The following is a 22,849-nucleotide window of genomic DNA, read 5'->3' as shown; positions in this document are numbered from 1 at the left end:
TTGTTCTCAGCATAATCTGCAGTAAAAACAAAGCTATAATCAGTACAAATGAATGGTAAAGCAATCTACTAAAATAGCTGCTGGAAAATCTGTGACTAAAAATATCTGATGTAAAGTTACTTAAAACTCTACAAACAATAGAAATGCAGGAAATCTAAATGGAGAGAACAAAAAGGTATCTGCCTGGCATGGAATGTTGTGACAGTAGGTATCAAGACAATCTTCTGCACTGGGGGGCTGTGAAAGATTGATGTTGGCCCTTTGAGGAAGGCAAGGTCAGGAAACAGAAGCAGCAGGTATTCTAGGAATAAAAGTTATTGTTGTGGATTAGGATAACAGAATCTCAAAACTCCGTCAGAGTTTTTCCTGTACTCCATTTTATACCAAATAAAATCAAGGTGATGTTATTCTGACTTTCTTTCTCATATTTTCCTCTTGTTCAGGACTGAATAATCTTTTCTGAAACTCCTCCCTTAATGGTTCCATTATTCCTTCTCCCTTCCCAAGATCAGGTCTACATTCTTTCACAGGGCCACAAGGACTGCTTCCAAGAAGCTCCTCTTCCATTCACATTCACAAACCTGCTCTTCTCTGGATAGGTTCCTTTCTAGGCTGAAGACCTGGGAAGTCTTTGGCAGGGATAGATTAATCTTCCAGGGAGTGCATGTTTGTCCAAAATTGAGATTTATACCTCGGGAGAGAAAAATGTATGCCTTTCCAAATTCATCTCTGTCTGTCAGATTGTAAGTGAAAAAAATGGCAAAGGAGATGCACATCTACAGTGAATCGTGTGATATATATTCTTCATGCTAAATGGAATTGTGATGATTAGCATTAATCCAAAGGGGCTCATAAAGTGATGAATATTAGGAGAGTTCAGGTATCTTGTTTCATATAGATGGGAAATTAGAATGCCTATGCCTGGATAAGAAGCCGGCCCAATTTTTACTGCTTGAGGCAAAAGACAAAAAACTTCTACTCCAATCAGAACATGGATTTTCTGACTCACAGCATAAGCTTGAAGATGGGCAGCTTTCCATACTGAAAAGTCCTACCTATTTCCATCTCTTGGCTCCTCGGTTCTCTATCCTTCCAAGATGCCATGGTGCTTTGTCACCTTTTCACTTGCTTGTTTAAAACGAGCAAAGAGGTGGCTTTGCAGCCCCTCTACCATAGAGGCTAATTGTTGTTGTCATTCCTGTGGAAGCCTTTGGTATTTGAGGCAAGGGTAATGACAGGGATGGGACACTTTCAAACTTTTTGTCACAGCTGCCACCTCCAAATCCAGTGACAGCTGAGCTATGGATCAAGGAACATTCCCACACTGGGAACCTTATCTTTCTATGAAAGTGCAACCCTACCCAAAACAGGCTTCACCTCATTCTTCTCCCTCTTCCAGCCCATTATTGAGACTAGATCCATTCGGGGTACCAATTGCTCCCTTGGAATTAGAAGGTAGGGAACAGTAAAATTGGGTGTCACCAGCATACTGAAGACATCCTACTCCAACGCTCTGCATGATCTCCCCCAATGGGTTCATTAGAAGTTGAACAGCATAGGAAAGGAGATGAAACTCTGAGAAGTCTATTATCTAGGTGTTGAACAGTAGTCTCCCAACACCACCTTCTGGGCATGTCCAGCAACAAGAAAGACTGGAACCATTGCAAACCTGTGCACCCAAGGCTCAATCTGCCAGATGGCCCAGAAGGATACCATGGTTGATGGCACTGACAGCTGCAAAGAAGGCCAAGGGAATTAAGACTGCACTTCTCCCATCTAGTTTCTAATATAGATCATCCTGTCAGCCCTTTGAGGTAGACTAGACTAGGGAGCCAAATTATGAATGCTAATACCAATTTTATTATAAGGTTACAGTAACAGAATCTTGCAAGTCTGAATGCACCTCCCCCCTCCCTCCTTTTATCTTCAAGAGAACTAGGGAGGGTCAAGCCTGAGACACTTTCTCAAATTACATTTCTGCCTCAGATTCACATTTATTTTATATGTCTTGGTTGAAGCTCTTCCTCCTACTCTTTAAGGTTATTCCTACAGCTGATTTTGGTATCATATCTCAGATGAAAGCTTGATTGAAATAGATCCAGAAAATCATCCGGTTACATCTGGACATGCCAAGTTACTTAATCATTTTATCCAAGAAGGGAATATTTCAGACTGTCCTATAATAAGATCTTCTAAGTCAAGGGAGATCTTTTTAAGTAAAGGCCCTATCATTGCCTCTTTTAAACAAGCAAGTACCTATTCCATATTCAAGGACATATTGCCCACTCCACTTAACCATGAGGCCAGTCCCAGCCTGAGCAATTTAATTAGCCAGGAAGGACAAGAGTCAAGAAAGCAAGTGGTGGGTCTCTTCCCCCAACATACCCTTTCCATATCCTTGAAAGCCACGAGCTGAAGAAAAACTGACAAATGATTGCTAAGGTTACCTTCTTGTGACCCGCCCCAAACTTGGTGCCTAAATCAAAGGGAATCAGACTGATTTCTGTCTCCACATAATGATGAAAATTGCTGATAGTGAGCTTTTAATATTTTATCCCCCCTTCCCCCAAATATTCATCTCAATGGAACCAGAGGAGTAAGCACTTTTGCCTGTACCCTTTGCCATGGAAAAGGATTTCAATGGGCTTGGAAGATGGCTCCATTCTGTGTTCAATCCAGTTCATCACAAGAGTGCCTCCATATGCACTTCAACCCTCTATCTATCTGTTACCTATCAGGTGCTGATTGACCTCTGCTAAAAGAAAAAGGGTGCTTAGGAGAGATAGTCAATCATTTGGACCAACTTCATGTTCCATAGATCAGCCAAGGCTTCAACAGTATTGCTGATGGATGAGACAGGAAATTCCTGAAGCACATTCAGTAAACCTATTCATCAGTTACTTAAGTTGGACCAGTTTAATTGATTTTTACCTTGAAGATGGTTTATAGCAGCTGCCAGTTTAAAACTGACCAGAGGTAAATTGTCTACAGCAACAGAATCACAGAAAACTCCTCCACTCACCAGGAGAACAGATTATCAAATTCAGTGTCTGCCCTGATAAGTTGTTTTCTTGAAAACAAGATAAAAGTCACATATATGCAGAAGACCTTTCAACTGTTCAGAGGTATTTATAATGTGATGTCAAAAACAGAAGTATGTAATTTGTGTCAGATGCATCTTGATGTCTGATGCAAGTCATTGTTCCCCCCTTCCCCCCTACAGATACCCATGCTATTGAAGAATATAGAAATCAAGCCCAATATACATATGTCTGCACCAGAGTTTAAATTCTAGATCTTTTCCTATTACCTTTGTGACTCAATGGAAATGTGGCTATTCTCTTCCCAGTCTTGAGCCTGGAAGACCTCTGCTCAAAGTTTATGTAACAGCTGTGCCTAACTTGAGAACTGATGGTTCCTGCCTTCCCAGGTACAGCCCTGAAACTAAATCCTGTGCCACTCCGGGCTTGCCAACCCTCATCATGGATACTGAAATCCTCCAAGACAAGAGGTCCAGAGTAACCCAAATAACACTGTTCTGCAAGGGAGTGGATGGTACACTAACAGTATACCTACACCATCTTGGTCGCTGAAACCCAGCAGCAAATCTGCAACATTTGCAGAATATTTGGAGGAGCTTCCAATCAGGGAGATGGAATTCTTGCAGACTATGGCTTCAGCCACTTTCCCACCCCTCAGTCCTTGCCTACTGTATCACAGCAAATCCTGGCAGCCAGAACTAGAAGATATTGATTCCACTTTTTTCTTTCATCTAAATCTTTGTATTGCATGCCAGGCCAGCATTTCCATATAAGATTAAATCCTGGATAGTAGATGTTTTATTATTATGTTTCAATAGATATTTCTCCTTTGGTCCCCCCTTCAGCAGTGGTCCTGCTGTCCACCACAGCATTTCCTTTAGCCCAGGGAGCAGGATGGCACAGTCTATGTGCAGAGAGGCTCCTGGGAAATTCTTCAACAGCCTGATCCTGCAGAGAAAGCCAGCAGAGCAGGAATTACCTCCAGCACCATTTTCCCCCACAGGGAGAAGTTGCCTGTGTTGAACTATGTATTAGCCATTATTTTTGTTAGCTGCAGCCTCTTTCTGATAGTGTTAATACCTAAAATATTAAAAGTGATGCTGCTTCTCTGATTATATTTGTAAAATCTCTTGATCAAGTGCCAATTATGCTGCATTTTGTATGATTGCCAAGGCAGTCCTGATTAAGCTGTTATTTCTCTATCTTTACTGCAAATATTACATAATTTTATCCTAGGTATATACTTTAACTTACAAGAGGGCATTGTCTTCTTTTGATGATTTCTTGTCCCCTTGGTTTCATGCCCACATTGCAATTTTGCTAGACAATATATTTCCTGCTACCTGCCCACCCCTATTGCCTATCTAAAAATCCCAGACAGGCAAAAGAATTATTAGACCAATAATCCAAGTGGTTGTGAGTGAAGGGTGTATTAGTTAAAAGTTTATTGCTGCGATATTAAGTTTTTACTCTGAGGCTAACACAGCATATCCTCAAGCCATCATGAAAAGAGATACTGAGATACTTTAACCATCTCTGCTTGATGCTCTCAATAGCAGCCAAGATCAGACCTTCTTTACAGACATGAAGCAGAGGTCTTGATTGTTTGGAACCAGAGAGACCATGCAATATGAGGAAATTGCTGTGCCGAGATTCCAAAACCACAGCACATATTTGAATCTCATCATCAGGCTATTTCTGAATGTTACAAACAAACCTACCTAAAGTAGATTATGAAACTTTTATTTCCAATCTGTCTATTTCCTTTCCATCAGACAACTGCTGATAGAAGTTTGGGAATGAAGATGATAAAGTTTTTCCATTATAACTGTAGCTACTAGGTAAACATCTGGATGATACTTTTCAGGCTACTTGCATGTCAATGAGATCTTGAAATACTGAATACACTTCAGCGGGAAGCGCTGAAGCCTTGGACGACATTGCCGCTAAATGGCATTTTGATTGTGACATGGGGAGCCAAATTACCTAAAGGAAACAGAGTAGTGGTAAAGAAAATCGCAAGTGTTAACACCAAGCCAGTTAAGTGCATCCATTTCTATATGTAAAGCTTACAGACAAGACCTCCTCAAATGAGTAGAAGCTTTCATGATAGAGCTTTTTCATTTATTTACTGTTTTGAAAAAAAAAAGTTGCCTTTCAAACTGTTGTCACTCCTCTGTACTTTTATGAATGGAAAAAAAAAATCCAACTCAGTTAAAGCTTTCTATAATTAATTCCTGGTGACTCATGCCTCTTTCTGTTTTTCATCTACTGGTGCAACCAATGGCTAAGCAAATTCATACCAGCGATACTCCCTAGATGAGGAAATCTAGAAGAGCTCCCCTGGACCTTCTACTGAGGCAAACAGTGATGTAAACATCCCTTATTACACACAGAATCAGCAAATGTTCGCAATTTCACTTTGCAGGCTTCCTGCTGCCTTTCCCAAACATATAACAGATGTTCTGTTAAGAGGGAGCAAACCCTTCTTTGTGTGAGTGCAGAGAGCAGCAAGGGTCTTTCAGGAGATTTGCAATGGGATGCTGCCATGTCTTCAGAAACCATGAAATGTTAACCTTGCAAACATGAATCTTTACAAAACAATCATAGATTTGAAAACAGAAAGTGGCTCTTTTCAATGGATGCTTCTGAGCAGAAATTCTTGTGAAAAATTATGTAAAACCTTTTGCTAGGAAGATGCCTGAATGATAGTGTGACTTGCATGTTCATTTCCAATCCCAGTACTGAAAGCTGAGAGCCACTGCTAAAAACATAGTAGAAATAAGAAAATTTGTTCTTCCACTTCAATTCCAGCTGGATTTTAATTCTTGGTGCAGTTGAAACAGATTTGTTTTCTGAGTTGCAAAATGTTGTCTCCTAATGAAAAAATCCATTGCATACCAGTAACTTGGATATTTAGGTAGAAAATTAATGTTGTACGTTAGTGAGAATACAATTTATTTGACTAATGCTAGGCTCCACTTGTTGTTGTTTTTTAATTCAAGCAAAATAAATGTTAGCTCTGCAGAGCAAACAATCATTAAATGCTGAATTTTGTTTTAGATTTCCATGTAAGAAAATGAATGTATAAAGAATGTAACAATATTCTTATTTTCAGTAATTTATACACCAGGACACCTTCAGTGTTATGCTTGGCTGGCAGTCTCAATACCAAAGACAACCATGAATACATTGGCTTCAATGTATTCATCCATTCACTGGCTCAGTTCAAGGACAGAACTGAGGTCATGAGCAGGACACAGTGGGAAAACCTGCTGCAGATGTCCTTCACATCTGTTGCTTAAGTACGAACAATACATTTTGATCTAAAGCTTCTCCATTCTTTTACCCAATTGGTGAAAAATATGAGGGAAGGGTATAAATGCCAGTTCTCATGCAACTGATTTGGCCTTAGTTACAAACAACGCAGAACTGTTTTGCACCAAGTACTCTGTTATGGTCTTCATCTCGATCTGACTTAGGATGGGTTTTACTAATGGTGTGCACACATCAGAAGTTTCAAGTTAGAACTCCAATTCAGTAATTTGTAAAAACAACCTGCTTCACTTCAGATTTATTTGGAGGCCTTCCAGTCTGACTGAGAGCACAAGCCTGAATCCAGATTTGGATTTCCAAATCTCTTTATTTCCCATTAATTATCATTGGAAATTAAGAAATGGCTATTGTTTTCCTGCCTGGCATAGTACTAAATAATACTTGTGTGAAAATGACAAGTATAAAATTTGGAGAAATAGTTATGGAAGTTGTATGCATTAGCACCTATATACAGTATATTAAATTCCAATAACTTTTTTTTTTCATTTATACTCATAATTGACTTGAGGAGAACAAATCCAACATGTTGGATGGGAATATGTTTAGGAGGCATTATATAATGCACTTTTTCCTCTCAGAAAGTGAGAGAAATGTGCATTCCAAGGACAGTTTGTCTCATTCTAAAAGGCAATATTCCATTACTTCCTCTTCTGGAAGATTCATTTCAGGAAACCATCCCCAGAATGGCCAGATTGATACATTATGTAAGAAAACATGTAATGTTCTGGGAAATGCTGGAGTTTGGCACATAGCTAGCACCAAATCTCCCAACTCTACCAAACCTTATTTATCTTTCCTGCTCCTCCTATGAATTACTAGGAGGGAGCTCTGCGCACTGTGTTGTCTTGCAATCTCTCTCTTCAACCTCTGGAGCATTGTGATTAGAGAACCCTGAGAAAAGTCACTGAGGTTAGAAATTAGAATAGTTGATCATGAAAGTGCTCCCTTTCCCCTATTTTTCCTAATTGATCCCTTGGAGTTTTCCTTGAGGAAAGGTTTAGGAAGAAATACATACATTTTTGCAGAAATGATGAACTCCAAATCACTACATTTCAGAAGGATTCCGCTTCAAATTGGGTGTGTTTCTGAAAAGTTCTTCACCATTTCCAATTCTCCTGAAATTATCAGAAGCAGCTCATTTCAGAAATCATTTAATCTGATGCATAGCCCTAAATTTTATCAAATGTCACTCCCATCTTTTAGAGAAAAACAGATAGAAATTAAAAAACAACAACAACAACTGTGAAAGAAAGCAGAACAATAAATGTTGGACAAAATTAAAATGATAAACAAGTGGCTTCTAAGAAGCAAAAACTAGACAGGAAATGTTCTAGGGAATTCATGGGTGGTTTACTCTAGATATGATACTTTTCATAGCAGCCTTTTTTGTAATGGATACACAAATAGGTATTATATGGTAGAACAGCAGACAGCTCCTTGCAAATTAGGTAAACTGGGTGCTCCACTATGTCTACTCACATGGAGCTTGTATTTACATCGTTTCTTTCTGTCATAATTCCAGAGCATCTAGGTGATGCATATTTATATCTATCATCATGCCCTCCTTCCTGTTCAACCAGTCAGGACTATTATACTTAGAAAGACTTAACTTTCCCTGTTTATTTATTTATTTTATTTATTTATATTTCAAATTTGGACTCCGCCCATCTCATGAGGAAGTGACTCTGGGTGGTTTACAATAAAAACAACAAATAAATATTAATTAAAATACAATAAAAATAGTATAAACTACAATAAAACTAAATACATACATAAATAATAATATCTTCTGAGGTGCTGCTGGTAGAAAAGATATTAACATACAGGAACATCTTCAGGATGCTAGCCACCCCCAGGGTTGGTCGCCCCTTTTTTCGCCCCATGCCAGTTGGAAGAGCCAGGTCATGACTGCTTTCTGGAAGGTCAAGAGAGTAGGGGCCTGCCTCACCTCTGGGGGGAGGGTGTTCCATAGGGCAGGGGGGCATGGCAGAGACAGCTCTCCTTCTGGGCCCCACCAGTTAACATTCTTTCGTCAACGGGGTCTGCACTATACCCTCTCTGCTTGATTGGGTGGGACAGGTCGATATAATGGGGGTGAGACAGTCCCTCAGGTAACCTGGTCCCATGCCATGTAGGGCTTTAAAGGTGATAACCAACACCTTGAATTGGACCCAAAAGCAAACTGGAACCCAATACAGCTCGCACAGCAAAGGTGTAACATGTGCCATCTTTGGGGTACCCAAAAGTGCCCGCATGACTGCATTTTGAACCAGCTGTACATTCCGGATACTTTTCAAGGGTAGCCCCATGTAGAGCGCTGTTCATGCATGTATGGTTTGGGGTTGTCGTTGGTGGTGGTTTTGTTGTTTTTAAAGGAACCTTACATGAATAAAGAGGGTTTTAAAAAAAGCTGGATGGGAAAAGATTATACTTTCTTCACTCTACATATGGTGATTCCAACCTGATCCAGATAATCATTTCCTTATAATTTAAAAAAAAAAAATGGAAACAGGAACTAAAGCAGAATACATTTAACATATCATTTGATTTGCCACTGAAAGTTAGCCTGGATATCTCAAGTAAAATGTTCTTTCATTCTGTTGACAGGCACTTGCATGCTCTATCACCAACACGAATAATTACATGAATCAGGATACAGACTTCACTAGAGCAATGCGTCTTTAAATTGCATCTCTCTTTCAAATTGTCCCCCTGTAGGAATAGAAATATAAGACAGATGGAAAAAAGAAATCACAACTCATTAGCTATCAACAAGGATTTATGACAAGAATAATCCAGCCTATCTGTCAAATGTTGGAATCTTGTAACTTTGGTAGATTTGGGGGATAATATTTAACCCTGTTGGGCAATACCAATCTGACTTAACTTTCTGTATAAAGAATGGTTCTGGGCCTCTCACTGCTGGCCACCTGAAGAGTTCCTGGGTTCAAATTCTCATCCCTTTGGTCCATGATCAGTATCAAGAGTTTCCCAAACACCTACCTTCATACATCCCTTCAAGACAGCCAGAAGAGTGAGGGAGGTGAATGGGGTTTGGGACATTCACCAAGATAGTTCAACTCCCTCCCTTTTCCCTTGCTCCCCCTTCTATTGTGACCAAAAAGACCAGTGATAGCTATTTAGTCGAGTTTTCACAAGCCTTCTCACAAGTGCAGAATACTAGCAAGCTGGGGAAGGAAAGGTGCTCCCAATGAGGGAATACAATATGAGAGAATACCTAAAATATTCTGGTCGGAAAAAATAAATAAAATTGTCTTGTTCAGCTCCACAGGACAACTGGTTAATCTGCTGCTGCACTTGAATGAAGGTTAGGAGAGGCCAAACTGCACAAGTCAAAGTCAGAAGAAAGAGAGAGTGGAACTGAGAGAGGAAGTGTTGAAAAGATTGAGAGTATCAGTTCAACCAACAGGAGGCATTTTAAGAAGAGGCATGCAAAGTAAATCTTTCAGACAAGGAGATAAAAGTGCAGACTATGGACAGATCTGTACTTCCTGCATGCCTCTTCCTCAGTATGGGCCACTGACCACTATCTGAATGCAGCAATGGAGGACAGTGGATGCCTTCCACTCTCGGCCCATTGCAAATGCATCCTGTGCCCATATTTCCCAGCTTTCATTCAAAACTGCTGTTTTCCAACCTGAGCTGTCTTCAGCCCTTCAGGGCAGACCGGGCCTTTCTGCACAGCCCATTGCCAGAACAGGCCACTCACTACTCCCTAGTGCAGGAGCAGACCGTGTCATTCTCCTTCCACTCCGTTGCAGGCATACTCCCAACCTGCGTTTTCCAGCTTTGACTCAACATTTCTGTTTTCCAGCGCAAACTGCATTAAGCCCTTTAGTGCAGATGGTCTCTGGCATTTCATTCCAATTTAGTGGCAGCCTCAGCTCTGATTGGTTGCAATGGCTGGCATGGTCTTCCCTTCCAGCAGCTGGTTATTACCCTGGGCAGCCATCTTATTCTGGAGTGCTGGGCCGTTATATTCTCTGCTAGAGGGCAGTTGCTAATTTTATAACCTTGAGGCTGATGCAATGATGGCCTGTTAAGTCAATGAACTCTCCTCAACCCTTCATACACCATTCAACCCTTATACCCTTTCTGTTCCTGCCCAGGCTGGTGAAGCATCTTGCCGTTCCTTTCCCATTCCCTGCTCACAGTACTGCTCAACTCCCTTTCCATTTATGTATTTATTTACATCTTACATTTGCAATATAGGAATTTTGTTCCTGTGAAGCTGAACTCTCAGTTCTTCTTTGCCACAAAGCTTCCATGGAACTACAGTAAATAAGTAAATACGTTTATTGTTGTAATCACAGGTCATAGCATAGCATGGAACTACAGAGGAATGTAAGAACGAAAGATTAGTCTGTTCCCTATTCCTTTAATTATTGTAGCATTGGAGCTATGATGATTCCATAAGGGAAAAGGTGGGGGGGAAAGGCTCTGTATTAGCATCAAGGGGGATAATGTGGGAAGGGTGTGTGAAGGCAGCCATGTGTGTAGACATCTGAGAAAGCAAAGGGAAGGTGTGGGGACTAGTGAGATGGGATCAATCCCTAAAAGGAAAAGTCAGGCACAAAAGACCAGTTCATGCAGGGGTTAGCCAGTGAGACTTGCCTTCCCTGCACAAATGGGAAGGGCAAAAAGCAGGGGAATGAGCAATCAGGTCTTGTGATGGCCACAGTCTGGACTGAACACTGACCCACCTCTATTACCAACCCACTGCAATCTGAATAGGAATTTCTGAAGTGGGCTTAAGAAACAGCTGGGAGAGCAAGGGAGACAAGTTGCTTAGGTGTGGAATTGCTGTGTCTGTCTCTGTTCCTCTAGTGGCCAATGGTGCAGACAATGTAAAAAATCAATGCGTGCAAAGATGAATTCCGAACTTCACCAGGAAATCCCAAGGTATTAGGCAAGACTGGGCAGTTGAGAAAACTTCCAAGAAGAAGGAATTGCAAACAAGAAGTTTCCCATATTGTTGCCAAGAAAAACTACATGGATTAAATCTGGGATCCTCAACCTTGGCGACTTGAAGATGTGTGGACTTCAACCATGCTGGCTGGGAAATTCTGGGAGTTGAATTCCACACATCTTCAAGTCGCCAAGGTTGAGGAACCCTGGATTAAATCACCCAGAGTCAAGCTTGGTTCAAGGAAGTCTTTACTCTTTTTATTGTTTGTATTCTTTCAAAACATCTGGGGACACCATTGCCAGTTTACTATGCTTAACTCTGACAATGTGCCAGGAGACCCCAAAGAATATATCCCTTTTCTTTACTTCCCTTTCCCAAAGATTTGATTTCAAAAAGGTGAGTGGCAGTAAAAATTATATGACATATTTGACATCACAATCCTTCTCTGTGAACCCCTGTCAGTGAAGTGGGTTACAACAGAAAAAGAAGGAAAGAATCAGGGCTCTCCCTTTCTAACCAATTAGCTTCACCACTGACAATCAACTTCCATGAATAGCCATAACAGCGAGGATGCCTGCAGATGAGAAGAAAGCTGGACATGCAGTTGAAAAAAATGTCCCTGTAAAAGATCTTAGCTGAAACTCTTAGTCACATCCCAAATGATGTAAATTTTAAACTAATTATCTCATATACTCTGCATATTATGGAGATCTTAATATCAGCTAACAAGAGTCCCAGAAAAGGTGCTCTTTTGCAGGCCATACCAAAAAGTATTCGATGAATTTTAATCTGCAAGATCAAACTACATTAGGTACAGGGACAGAAAAGAGCGCATTACAGGATTGGATCTAGACTAAATTAGTTGTGCCTGGGTTCTCTAGAAATCAGCTGGAGAGTTAACCATCACTCATTGATTTCAACGTCTGGAATCCTATACTCATTTATTTGGAGTAAACCTTACTGGGGCCAATGCTGTTTAATTCTTAGTAGGCATGTGTCAAACTGATCTCTAAGTTCAATTTATGTTGATTCAACTAAGATGTTTGTTTCATAAAAGCTTTGTGTAGTGAGGATAGTGAGAAGATTAGGCCTTTTCTTTTTTCTTTTTTCTTTTTTCTTTTTTCTTTTTTCTTTTTTCTTTTTTCTTTTTTTTTTGCATTTGAAAGCCTAAGGTTAGGGTTATACTGTAGCTATCTATCTGTTAGCCATAGAAGAAGTGCTCTGGAAAAAAAAAATGTTCCTGTGATTCCAGTCCCAACGACCACTTCAACACATTGCTTGAAAGACTTTAGTGAACCTGCCTTGCCAAAGCCCCTGAAAAGCCAAGATGCATGTCCTAGGTACAACATTTTACATTTCATAATGTCACCAGCTCAGAAAGTGTCAGGTAGTTTAAAATGGAGATAGTGACAAGTCAATCTAATAATTGACATATACACTTTTTAATAAAATATACTGCAATCTTTAGCACTATCTAGCAAACACACACGAGGAATCCTGTAAATGCAATCTGGGCCTAACAACTGAAAAAAACAGAAAAACCCTTATTTAGACATATATGTCAGCAAGAGAGGTGCTCCCACTTCCTAAATTCTTCCCACCTTCTAATCTGGAGGTACATCGAGATTTTATCATCAACATCAGCGTTCACATGTTTATATAAACTCATACATGCACACGTGCTTCTAATGGAGCCCAAAAATAGGGTTTTTGAAGATATGTAAGGCACACAAACTATCTTTTATACCAAATTCCATAATCTGGTGTCTCCCTGATGGGTTGGACTGCAAATCCTATAACCCTAGCCATGGGTGGAATTATAGGAATTCCAATTCAATATATCTAGGAAGAACCAAGTTGGACAAGTTTTGTATCTTAACAAAATGAGCACAAATACACTGATCAGAGATGAGTGGTATATCGTTCTCTAGTACAGGAGAATTCCTGACACCAGTTATGGAGCAAAAAGCAACCCACACAAGGAATTAGGTTTCAATAATGAAGTGAGGAAGAGGGCACTAGGGAAATCCTGAGGCAAAGTCTGAAAGGTAGACACAACAAGAAATCATTCAGGTTTCAATTGCAAACAGTTACCCACAGAAGGGGCAAAGGAGGATGATTTAGATTAATTTCATGGCAAGGATGACTAACTGACACTCTCTTTTCTTTAATGCTATTCAAGGTACAGGATCCCCTCTCTTCTATTATGCTGAGATGCATAATAAGAAGTATAGTCTCCACAACTGTCCTCTGCTGCTGCAGAGAAGGACTTTGGGGCAGCAACAAGAGCCTATGAGTGACCTTTAAACCAGCCTAGTTATCCTTTACTTTTACAGAGCACTTTCCATCAATATTTCTTTCATATTTAGAATAATAAGTTACTCCACGGAAGCTCTGAGGTATGCAAAATGACTCTCTCTTGTTTTCTTCTTCCTGCACCACCATTAATTATATGAGTGACATAGCACCTCTTTTGTACTTATGTGGACAAAGCCCATTAATTATATACTGCATATTTTGTGTGTGTGTGGAGGGGGGTGTTTATCCATGTGTATATAAAAAAACTGCACACACAGCCACCTCAAGCTTCATATTTTCAAAATTACAACCCCTTCTCCCATTGTATCAATCATGTGAATTACTTACTTAATCATACAGTCCTGCCCAAGAGTTATCCAAGAATGACACTGACAGGAGCTTCTGGGAGAATCACATTTATTGGTAAGGTTGAGAAAGAGAGGGGAAAGCTAAGAGTGATCCATAAAGAGGTGAGGTCTGGTGGGATTCTGCAGGCATGCAGGAACCAGCCTATCAAGGAAAAGCAACTCCAAAGTCAAATGTGGAAGATGGCAATGGCAAACCACTTCTGCACTGTTGCCAAGAAAACTGTATGGACATGGCGATTACTTTCTGATAGCTTGGCTGCCAGAGGATGAGACGTCCACCCCCTCGATTTTCTGGAGAAGGTGGAGGATCACAGAATTTCCATCAGTATGCCTGGAGGTGATGATGTGGCCAGACCAGATGTACAACAAAGTCTGATCACTAATGGTGTCAGCACTGACAGAGAAGTTCCTCACTTTGCAGGGATATGCACAGTTAAAACATGGAATATGAGAGACATGAATCAAGGAGAACCTGAGACTGCCAAAGCAAAAATTAAGCATATCAAATTGGAGTCTTAGGAAAGAGAGAACTTAGTGGATTGGAATAGCCTATTTTTCCTCAGATGTTTGTAAATTATATTATTTAGGGCATGGCACCATATAAAGTAATGGAGTGGCAATATACTTGGATGCTACTAAGCCTGGCTATAATTTAATGAACAATAGATAGATAGATACCTGTACACATCAATCTTACAAATGCAATGGAGGAAGACACTGAGAAATTCTATAATAAATGCAAGCTGTGCTAAACAGCTTTGATGCCCAAGTTGGAGAAACGGAGGAATCTGGAATCACAGAAAACTTTGGATTGGGTAAAAAGAATTTTGCAAGAAACAGGTTAATACAGTTTTGAAAAGGAAAAAAAAGTTACTGCTGAACTTGATTCAGGGAAATAAATACTTTACACTGGACCTCACTGGATAAACAACACTGAAATCAAAGAGACTATCTAATACAAAACAAAAGATTAGATATGCTAAAATTAAAAATTAAAAATGGACTCTTTCAATGCAGATTATGGGAAAGATAATGAATAATTGGCTTCAAATATACAAGTCAGAAAATTAAAGAGAGCACGTGTGCCAGTGCCAGGAAAATAAGACCAGAGAACAAAGAATCAGAATGTAAAATGAATAAGAATATATAAGAATAAGAATGTAAGACAAATGTAAGGAACAGATTTAGCATGTTTAACTAATGCAAAAATCATCCAGACTACTGATGGAAAGAGATAAGAGACACTGTAAAAACTGAAACAGGAAAAAAAAAAAAAACAGGAAAAGAGAGCAGATACTTTGAGGGATATTTGACAACTTAACATAGTCTTCCAGTGTCAAGCAAGAAAGGACAAGGAAAGATATTTCAGTCAAAAATGTCAACAAACGAAGGAGCTTTAAAACAAAAGGAGAATGAGCAATCTTTTAAAGAAAATCAGATATATCACAGGAAAGTTTATAGCTAAGTAAGTAATAATCAAAAATGATCATGAAAGAGATCTAGCTGAAGAAAATGAGATTAAAAGGAAAATAGAAAAATTATACTTAAACCTTTTCCAAACATGATTACATAATGATAGAAGTATTTGTAGAGACAGAATATATTCAAGAGCTGTAAGGTATGACAGACAGTAGACTGCTGTCAAATAGAAAAGCCTCAAGTATGGATGAAATACTCATTGAACTCTTTAAAGCAGCAGAAAGAGATACAAACATGGATCAAGACTATGTGGCCTGGAAATCAATGTGTATGCCTTAAAAGTACTGAAGCAGGAAGATGCAAGAGAATGCGCACATTATTGCATTAATTCCTCACACAAGCAAAATTTTGCTTAAGGTCTTACAGACAGCTACCAAATGAACTGGCAAATTTCAGAAAAAATAAAGTGCTATGAGATCAGATAGCTAACACAAGGTGGAGAGAGGAGATTACAAGAAGGAAAAGGTATACTTTTATTTCATTGACTACAACAAAGCCTCTGCTTGTGAATCATGCCAGAGTGTAGAACATATCTAAGCTAAAGGGTATGGCAGAACAGCTGATTATTCTTCTAAGGAATCTTTATAACAAACAAGGAGCTACTGTAGGAACTGAATTGCTAGAAACACAGTAATTTAGAATATGAAAGGGAATGAGCTAAGGATGCATGGGTGATTAACATATACAGCAAATATAAGAAAGAGAGAATTAAAAAGATGACAGCTGGAATCAAAACTGGAGGCTGAAACAATAATAATTTGAGATAGGCAAGTGACACAACCGTTAACCAAGAGTAAAGAAAACTTAGAGGATGTCTTTATAAACTGGAATGTGAGTTCAATTATGATCTCATTATGAACTGGAAACTAAAAACTTAATGAGTTAAGTTATGTTAAATATTAAAAAGACAAAGGTAAGATCAACTTGCATGGTTGGCAAACCTACAACTGGGGGAAAAGAAGAGAAGGTGATAGATATTACTTCTGGAGAGAAAGGCAATGAGAAATTTAAACAAGAAGGATAAGGATCTTTCAGTGATAACAAAGAACAGTATAGTTAAAGCAAAGATCTTTCCACTAGAAATGAATTATTGTGAAAACTGGAAACTGAGAAGAACAAGAGAAAGATCACTGTTCGAGTTCCACAGAGTGTAAGAAGAATCAGTCAGTCAGTCCTGGGACATATAAAGATACTCTGCTCCCTTGAAGTGATGATCAGAATTAGACATTCCTATATTTTAGATATGTAAGTGGATGATGAAGTAGAAAAAGGTATGCTTGGCAAAACTGATGTGTGGAGGAGGAGGAAGAAGGGATGACAGATGAAATGACTGAACTGACTTTAGAAGAGCTTTGGGTTGTTGCTAGAGGAAGGTCTGGAAGCTGAACATTTATCCAAGAAGAATTCAGACCTAATGGCACCTAACTGACCACACAAAGCTCAATTATTTAAAGAAAGAGTGGAGGAAATGGGAACCTCATTGGGTATCCCTAATTCTTTGGGGGCCCCCAACATACTTTTCTCTTTTATCACCAGCAAGCAATGATGAACAAATAGTAAGCCGTCATGCTTGGAGTGGAGAATTTAAAATGAGGCTTTTTCAAACCCACTTTGACTCCAAGTTTGATCTGGGGTGAAAGGGGTGGTAGTGGGGAGAGGGGAGAGAGATGAATAGATGGCTGATGGCTCCACAGTCCACAGGCCATCAGCTCTACAATCTTGCAAAGCCAAAGGTAGTTGCTTTGTGGCCGTGTAGATGGTCAGGGCTGATAAGGCCAAGCCTGCTCTCGCTTACCCCAGTGAAATGCAGCCCTTATATATTTAGAAAAATTGCTTTGATATGCTTCCCCCCCCCCCCCATTGTAAAACTCTAGGAGTTAAAAGAGTGAAAGCTCAATTTATCAACAATACGACAGAAATCCAAGTCGGCCTTCTCTCCCCTTTCCCCAGGCTTTTTTTTTTTTAAGGAAATTGAAAAAATCATTTAAAATGCATTCCGTTTGCAAATGTCCCAATCTCATCTTTGCCCATACAGTTCAAATCAAGGCACAACAGATCTTTCTCATTAATGCACCCAAATCATGCAGATGTCCTTTTTTTGCCCTCTTTGAAGTGACATATGCTTCAATTTATTTTTAATCTTCTAAGTGAGGTTGTAAGAAAAGCCGCCTTGTGCGACATCTGAAGTTACTATATATATATATATATATATATATATATATATATATATATATATATATATGGGTTTTTTTCCACACTCTTGATCTGGAAAACCTGGTCCCTAGCCTCTCGGTCCCAAGCAAAAGCAGTGTCCTAGTCTGATGAAAAGATTTTTTTTAAAAAAAAAAATTTGCAAAGAGGTCTTCAAATGAAACAGGATGGAAAGACCAGCAAGATATGATGGGGCATCCAATTTCATAAGGATTTTCAGAATCTCAGAATCTTCCCTCCCTGGAGGGGAGATATATGCTTTTTATTGTTATTTTTAATTGTCCAAAGAGGGATTTTCTGTTCTTCTCGGCAGAGCAACAGTGTCATCCAGTGGTGATCGAAACAGACATCTGCTTTCCAAATCACATGAAGATGTTGCAGGATATTCTTCTGTGCTGGTTGAGGGATCATAGCCTGACAATTACTTAGCAGAAGCTTCTTGAAGCAGGATTTCAAATAAAAGAATTCCAGGGTGAATTAATGCCTTACATGTGTTACATCAGGATAAAGTATTGAATGACTGCCTCTTGATCAGGGGCTTAGAGAGTGGAAATCTTACCATCTATTCCTCACTGCAAGGGGTAGGGTGTTGCTTTAGGACCTGAACTTAATGGTCTTTTTGGACCACCACTGCCCCTTAGAAAATTATGCATATTACTTCAGTTGTAAAGTATGCAACACATTTTCTGCTGCCATTGTACATGCAACTGATAGAGTGCAAATGCTGACGAAAGACAACAACACATATTCCCTAACTCAGATAAAAAAAACAATCTCAGGAGACTCTGAATGTGTTTAATTTTACATTTAAAAGTCATAGTGCCATCCTGATTCCATGAACAAAATAGGAAGTTTACTCTGATGATAAACCCTTTGAACTGGAAGCAAACACCTTCATATTGTAGAAAAGGATAATATCACGGGCAGGCCTTCAAGGGTCCATTATTATGTCTTATAAACAGTACAGTAGCATTTCTGGAATCCTTGTGTGCCTATTCCTGACCTGGCCTACCTTGCAGGGCTGACACTTTACTGGCAAGTCAAAAGGGAAAAATGGAAAAAAGGAAATGATTTCTGCAATGCCAACCTCCTGACTCTGGGTCTCATTCTTATTTATTATTTATTCAACCACTTTATATAGCCAATTTAATAAATAATTTATAAAAAATAAACAACTTATAAATTGCTTTAATTTATTTATAAACTATAAAAAACAAACAATTTATAGCCAGTTTATATAGCCAACCTATAACCAATTTATATAGTCATTATCTGACTACTTGGCCCTGCTTAAAGGTTTGGCTGTATAAGATGAATCCTGAGTATTTTTCAAAGGCAGCCACATGTAATCTGCTTTTCTGTGCTCCACAGTACACACCATTTTTATTTTAGCAGGTCTGCACCAACCCAGCGTAAGTATGTACATCCTTTGGATGGCCACCTGAACACAAACTCATTATAATTGTGATCATATAGTAAGCAGCCATTCGGGTTGCCCCGAATTGACCTGTGGTCTATTGATTTGCCACGTTAATTAATTTTTTTTTTTTTTAAAAAAATGTTCCTTTCTAAGGGGACTTCCATTCTGCCTCTGAAAGCAATTTGGGATTGTCTGCAAACTGCCAGCCTCCAAGATTGCTACAGCAGAACCTGGATGATTAGAAGTCCCTTTACTAGGGCAAGTCCCTTTGCCTTCTTCTGGGCAAAAATGTTACGCACTTTCTCTCTGCTTGCAAAATAACCCTAGTGGTTCCTATGAGTGGTAAGTGTAAAAACAAAACCATGAGCCAGGAGGATGGGTGCTGAGACGGAAGTTCTTGGAAAATAGAGAAACAGACTGCCACAACTCACACAAGAAAAGCTGCTGTTCTTGCCAATTGAAATATATCACAGCTGAGCTAGAAATAAACTGGCTCAGTTTTCATACAAAACCAACACCAGGGGATCATAGAGGTTTAGAGCTCCTTTTGAACTGGTATAAGGTCATCACGTGGAAATGTATTCGCCCTCTTCCCATCCCTTCCCATGGAAAGGGTAGTGAAATTTTTAGGAAATCTGTTTCAAAAACATGGACTAATTTTCCTGAGAAAAATGAACTAGGACCTGTGTGGTGATCCCTCTTCAGCAAGATCTGGTTACAACTTTATGAATCACAACCTGAGAAGTCATCAAGTGTTTCCAAACAACACCTATTAGCTCTTCCTCTGCATTTGCCCAAACATTTTCTCCCTGCAAGAATATGGGTAAGGCTGCCATCTACTGGCACACGGGTAGCAAAGGGAATGGAGCCAGGCATTCTGAAATACCCTGAAGCCACCTGTTCCTGTTTTGCTTTGGCTAGCAAAAGAGACGTTTTTGATAGCACCAAAGGCATAACTCTTGTTGGAAAACAATACAATCCTTGCTCTTGATGTCGCTCACAGATTTCTGGTGAGGGAAAAAAAGTTCCTCCAGAGCTTCCATCCTTCATTAGATGATGGAAACCATAATAAGTCTCATGTCAATTGTGCAGCCCAATTAACCTTTTAAAAATAAATACTGAGCTGGTTTGTATTGACAGATACTGCCAGTAAAAGTAATTCTCTCTCCCAGGACTGGTTCCAGAAAATTGGGGGAACTTTCCATTCGGTTGAAGTGGGAAAAGCTAAAGGAGCAGCGGCATAACATTCAATGGCCCACCCTTTTTTATTTTTTATAAAACCATAAACATGTATAAATCGCCCTATTTTTCAAAGCTTATCACAGGTATAGGCCAAGGGGATTGAAAAATCGAATCCTTCTTTGTTTTAGTGGGTTCCAGAACGAGCAGCACAGCAGAACAAAATGGCTGCCATGAAGACCTCTAGGAAGGACCTCTTCTGGGGATGGGAGAGGCCTATCAGAGAGAAGGCATTTGCCTTGACGGGAATGCTATTGCTCCAGCCCTCGTAACAAGCGATTGTTGAGAAAACACTGACATTAGGATAAAAGGGAGGCAGGGTTGCCTGTACTTGATTTTTCCAAAAAAAGAAAGGTCCCCAACAAAAGCCACTACTACTGCAAGTACAGCTTACTCTTTGTGCAGAATTGAAGGAGTTTCAGAGCACAGTTCAACTTGATAAGGAATCTGGGGAAGAATGTATAAGAAAGCAGCAGACCAGACAGCATCTTTTGCCAACTTCGTGACAGCATCTTTTGTCAATCTGACAAAAACTTACTTTCGAAGAGGAGCAGGAACAGGCAGTGACAGCAAGTTCCTTCGTAGTAACCTGAGCAGAAAAGGTCCAGTAAATGTATCACAGTTTGTGTATATACTCTGTCTCTAATGGCAGGAAAGGAGAAAACTTCTTTGTTTACACAGTCTTTGGGACTATGTAAACAGAGCTTGGGTGCCCCGGCTCCTGCTACCCAGCCAGGGCAGTCACCCTCCTAGGGTATCACAAACATCAGCCAGGTGCTGCCCACATGTCTGCTGGTCTTAAGGCTTCGGTGGCACAAGCCTGGTCATTCTTTTTAACATCTCTGGAAAAAAGAGAAGAGGGAAAGGAAGATGCTCTTTTTATGCGGAAGTCAGAAAGAGCCAGGCTTCGTATTAGGAGTGCTTCTAGGCAGAAGTGAATTTCCTTCCTGTCGCTGACCGTAGGGGAGACAGGAAACCAATGACAGGGCCGTTCACTCACCGCTCCTGAAGGCAAAGAAGAACCTGCTTAAAAAGAGATTGTAGCAAGAACTGCAGCACATCAACACTTGGGGGAAGAGCTTGAGTGGGAAAGGATGCCCCATAGTTACGGTGACATTTTTATGGAAAAAATAAAGGACAAACCTGAAAAAGGGGCAATTCTGAAAGAGGATCATAAGGATTTAAAAAATGTAATTGTTGGCTTTTAACTTTGCTTTATAAAAGAAAATTCAAGAGCAAAAGTAAGAAAAACTTTTCAAAAAAACATATTCTAATAAAAATATCTAAAAAGCATAACAAGCTGTGCAGTTATAAGAAGCAAGTGTTTAAAAGGATTTCTGCAGTCAGATTGTGCATTAAGTGGTACCATCTGTACAGTAAAAGTTAAATGACCAAAATAAAGGACAAAAGTGAGTTTTTGAAAAATAAATAAATCTAAAGGACAACTTTCTGAAGTAAAGGACTGTCCTTTATAATAAAGGACGTATGGTCACTGCACTCATAGTTCAAGGGTAGGAAACAGGCTTTTCCTAAATTGCCAGGATCCCCCAATGAAGGGATGGCCTCCTGATGGATCTATCACCACGTCTGAGGTTTCCTGCTCTCTTGTTTGCTTGTTTGTTTTGGAGGGGGGAGGCTCAACAAACTATAGTACATGGCTCATGCAACTACAGTTCTGCAAACATGTGCTCTAAAACTTCTACTTTATTTGTGACTAGAGAAATAGAGGTGCCTGGCATATCATTCAGTTTCTCCATTATCCTGAAGGGGAGACTCAGCAATCTCCGTGCCATATAGCACAGGGTTTTTTCCCCATTGTTTCTGTGACTGTTTAGAAACAAACTTTGGTAGATTTGTGCCTTTCCAAATGCCTCCAGATGAAAGAAAGAAAGAAAGAAAGAAAGAAAGAAAGAAAGAAAGAAAGAAAGAAAGAAAGAAAGAAAGAAAGAAAGAAAGAAAGGAGGGAGGGAGAAAGAGAGAGAGAGAGGAAGGAAGGAAGGAAGGAAGGAAGGAAGGAAGGAAGGAAGGAAGGAAGGAAGGAAGGAAGGAAGGAAGGAAGGATCTTTTTTCTATAGAACAGTGTTTCTCAACCTTAGCAACTTCTGAGAGCTCTTCTTAGGAATTCTGGGAGTTGAAGTCCACACATCTTAAAGTTGCTGAGGCTGGGAAACACTGTTCTATAGTACGAGAGAAATACTTTTTCTCAAGAAAAAAGGTCTGTATAATGTTGGCTCAGCTGTAGCAGTTCTCAGAACTGGGCTTCACACAGTTCTGCCAGCAGCTGAGTACAATAACAGCCCAACCTATCGCAGAACATCAGTCAATCACCATCACTTTTCCCACCTCAGGCACGCCATTCACAGCTCCCCGCCATCCCCCCTTCAGCCCTTGGTGAATTCATAAGCAGAAAAGCAGAAACAAAGGCTTAAAGGGAAGCAAAAAGTCTTAAGTGCATTCCCAAATAGCAGACATAGTAGTGGTCTCCTCTGTGGATGAACACAATGGGCAAGTTGCTTTGGGGAATGAT

Source organism: Python bivittatus, unplaced genomic scaffold, assembly GCF_059951505.1.
Source record: "Python bivittatus isolate LINGU-HERP-01145 unplaced genomic scaffold, Pbiv_v1 ctg000020_np1212, whole genome shotgun sequence".
NCBI lineage: Eukaryota > Metazoa > Chordata > Lepidosauria > Squamata > Pythonidae > Python > Python bivittatus.
The sequence above is the reverse complement of the archived record's forward strand: the minus strand, read 5'-3'. Positions refer to the sequence as shown.